The 4,147-nt window shown below is 38.9% G+C and overlaps 1 non-coding gene across 1 annotated transcript; it reads right to left on the bottom strand.

Annotated features, from left to right (window-relative positions):
* Nucleotides 1-3,159: 3,159 nt before the first annotated feature.
* On the bottom strand, nucleotides 3,160-3,232 carry TRNAF-GAA (transfer RNA phenylalanine (anticodon GAA)). The gene has a single exon. It is a non-coding gene; the product is annotated as a tRNA-Phe (tRNA).
* Nucleotides 3,233-4,147: the final 915 nt, after the last annotated feature.

The raw sequence follows: 4,147 nt of genomic DNA, 5'->3' as shown, positions 1-4,147 counted from the left end.
TGAGGGTCGCCCCGGAGCAAGGAAATCACAATCCTGACCTGCTGTGCAGGGTCTCCGGCAGAGCGAAATTTCAGGGACAAAAATAATTTGCAATTATTTCGAAAATTCTGAAACCCAGATCTATTCCCCGAGAAAAATTCCGGCCAAGGAATTCTCGGCTCAGATACAGGTGCATGACAAACAAAGTCTTGCAAATTTTGTACCTTCGTGGCGAGATTATTCAAACCTGCAGTTACACTCTGAAGATCCATTACAAACAGGTGGACACAGAGCCATTCAAGGGTTAAGAGGAGGTAAGAAGCAGCTAGACAGCAATTAAGGGCTAGGCAGCAAAACTCTGAGGGGGAAAAAAAAAAAAAAAAAAAATTCCCTTAAACACTTCTTTTTCTCCTGCTTCAGCCCAAACAATTAACACTTTGTGGGCCGGTCAAACTGTCATGTTCTCAATGGCAAGAGAACATAGCATCAGCATATATAGGAACTAGCTCTTGGAAGATGGGAACTGAGCTGACCATGAACTAAACCTAACGCACAACTAGCAGTGGCCGGGTAGCATGCCTACGTTGATTCTAGATGCCCAGCACCAGCCGGAGGACTAAATAATGCTAGCAGAGGAAAATATTAGTCCTAGCTCACCTCTAGAGAAATACCCCGAAAGGAGACAGAGGCCCCCCACATGTATTGGCGGTGAATTAAGATGAAATAACAAACGTAGTATGAAAATAGGTTTAGCAAATTTGAGGTCCACTTACTACATAGCAGAAGACAGAAAGGACACTTTCATGGTCAGCTGAAAACCCTATCAAAATACCATCCAGGAATTACTTTAAAACTCTGGCATTAACTCATAACACCAGAGTGGCAATTCCTGTTCACAAGAGCTTTCCAGACACAGTAACGAAACTACAGCTGTGAACTGGAACAAAAATGCAAAAACAAACATGGACAAGAGTCCAACTTATCTAGTAGTTGTCTAGGAGCAGGAGCAAGCACAGAGAGGCTTCTGATAACATTGTTGACCGGCAAGCAACTAACAGAGCAGCAAGGTTATATAGCGACTCCCACATCTTGATGGGAACAGGTGAACAGAGAAGATGAAAACACCAGTTCAATTCCACCAGTAGCCACCGGGGGAGCCCAGAATCCAAATTCACAACAAGGGGCTCTCCAAACGCGACATGGTGTCCCATCTCAATTAAAGTCAATTTTGCATTGAAAAGTCAAATGTCGCTCCTTCCCTTCCGAGCTTTGCCATGTGCCCAAACAATAGTTTACCCCCACATATGGGGTATCACAGTACTCAGGACAAATTGCACAACAACCTTTCCGGTCCAGTTTCTTCTGTTACCCTTGGAAAAATAAAAAAATGGGGGCAAAAAGATCATTTTTGTGAAAAAATATGATTTTTTATTTTTAAGGCTCTACATTATAAACTTCTGTGAAGCACTTGGTGGGTCAAAGTGCTCACCACATATCTAGATAAGTTCCTTTGGGGGTCTACTTTCCAAAATGGTGCCACCTGTGGGGGGGTTTCAATGTTTAGGCACATCAGGGGCTCTCCAAATGCGACATGGCGTCCCATCTCAATTCCAGTCAATTTTGCATTGAAAAGTCAAATGGCGCTCCTTCCATTCCGAGCTCTGCCATGTGCCCAAACAGTGGTTTACCCCCACATATGGGGTATCAGCATACTCAGGACAAATTGTACAACTTTTGGGGTCCATTTTCTCCTGTTACCCTTGGTAAAATAAAACAAATTGGAGCTGAAATAATTTTTTTGTGACAAAAAGTTAAATGTCCATTTTTTTTAAACATTCCAAAAATTCCTGTGAAACACCTGAAGGGTTAATAATAAACTTCTTGAATGTGGTTTTGAGCACCTTAAGAAGTGCAGTTTTTAGAATGGTTTCACACTTGGTTATTTTCTATCATATAGACCCCACAAAGCGACTTCAAATGAGATGTGGTCCCTTAAAAAAAATGGTGTTGTAAAAATGAGAAATTGCTGGTCAAATTTTAACACTTATAACTCCCCAACAAAAAAAATTTTGGTTCGAAAATTGTGCTGATGTAAAGTAGACATGTGGGAAATGTTACTTGTTAAGTATTTTGTGTGACATATCTCTGTGATTTAAGGGCATAAAAATTCAAAGTTAGAAAATTGCGAAATTTTCAAACTTTTTGCCAAATTTCCATTTTTTTGACAAGTAAACGCAGGTAATATCAAATACATTTTACCACTATCATGAAGCCCAATATGTCACGAGAAAAACGTGTCAGAATCATCAGGATCCGTTGAAGCGTTCCAGAGTTATAACCTCATAAAGGGACAGTAGTCAGAATTGTAAAAATTGTCCCGGTCATTAGCGTGCAAACCACCCTTGGGGGTAAAGGGGTTAATGAACATGCTGCTTTTTTTTCCGGAATGCGATTCCGCCACGGAAAAAAATGTAGCATGTGCACAAACAATGCAGAATGCATTCTAAAAATAGGATGCTTAATGTATGCGTTTTTTTTCGCAGTTTTATCGCGTTTTTATAGCGAAAAAACACGAAAAATACGCAAAAATTCCTAAACGTGTGCACATTGCCTTAATGTCCTGAATTTTTCCTTTCAAAATAGACTCTGGAAACATCAAATAGTTTTCAGCATGTCAAAAAAAAACATGCTTTGCTAGTTGCCAGGGACTGAGTCACGATACAGACTAGTCAGACTGGCAGGTCCTTGGTGGCTTATTTTTATGATATTCAAATTAGTAAAGGAATTAAAACATATTTTCTTTGTTTTCTTTGCTGGGATGTTTATTCCTTATAACACAAAATAGTAATAAAAAAAACAATGAAACTTGACATCCCTGAATCAGCAAAAAATAAAATTAGGAATTTTAGCCTTTCGTTAAAAAGTATCATATACATGTTAGGATTTTTTATTAGTTTAGATTTGATTTGTAAATAACAATTAGTAATGAAACGTTGCAGTTATCATATTGGCCACTTGATGTCAGTATCAGATACACATGTTACAGACTTTTAAACCTCGATTACAATTTTTAAGATTATGATATTATGTGTTTAAAATGTATGAATTGTGGAGTCCTAGAAAAAACATCTATGGCAAAAGAAAATTTTAAAATATTCTTTAACAAAATACCATCGCTTATGCCGAAACCCGGGATCGAACCAGGGACCTTTAGATTTTCAGTCTAACGCTCTCCCAACTGAGCTATTTCGGCTAACAGTTTTCTGAGGTTCAGAAAAGTTTCAGAAAAGAAAATTATATTTATATCATCAGTAGTTCTGAAGATTAAGTTATAGTAGCATATTGAAAGTGATACAATAGTGGACAAGTCGGGGTATAGATAGTCACAATTTGTTACCTTTTTATTGTATTTAGAACAGACTAAAATACTAAATTTTACTGTACAGAGAAACGCCTTCGGGAGGACCTGTCCCAAGGTCAGTTTTTGCACTTAATTTATTCCCACTGTTCCCTTGAGTGTACCACTTTTTTGCTTTTTTACAATTCACCACACAGTTCCTGAGATACAGGCATTTTAATTTAGTGATCATGTTTATGTCTTTTACAAGGAGGCATTGCTTGCAGGGTAATAATACAGAGCAGCCTAAAAACACACCGACAGAGAACCCTGTGAGCCACAACCTTTGTAAAGGACATTAAAATAAGCACTAAACATAAAGATCCCAGATCTCTGGAACTGCATGGCAGATTAACTAAAAAGATAAATAATGAGAGAAGCAGCAGAAATAAAACAAGGGGCAAAAACTGGAAACTTTTGACCTGGTGATAGGTCATCTTTAACCCCTTCATCCCCCAAGCAACTTTTCAACTTCATGACCAGGCCACATTTTACAATTCTGACCAGTGTCACTTTATGAGTAAATAACTTTTGAGCGCTTCAATGGATCTCGGTGATTCTGAGATGTTTTTCGTGACATATTGTACTTCATGATAGTGATAAAATTTCTGCTGGGTCACCTGATGTGGGTGGCGACCTCTCCCACCATCCTTCTAGAGATCACCTGACGCATCAGCTGACTGTCGGTGTTAGTTCATTCTGCAGTGACGAAGCTGGGAGAAGGAGCTTGCTGGGAGCAGTTGTTCTTCAGCTGAGTCCGGTGAATCTGGT

The sequence above is a fragment of the Ranitomeya variabilis genome, chromosome 4 (genome assembly GCF_051348905.1).
Source record: "Ranitomeya variabilis isolate aRanVar5 chromosome 4, aRanVar5.hap1, whole genome shotgun sequence".
Lineage (NCBI taxonomy): Eukaryota > Metazoa > Chordata > Amphibia > Anura > Dendrobatidae > Ranitomeya > Ranitomeya variabilis.
This window is presented reverse-complemented; position numbering and strand designations above follow the sequence as displayed.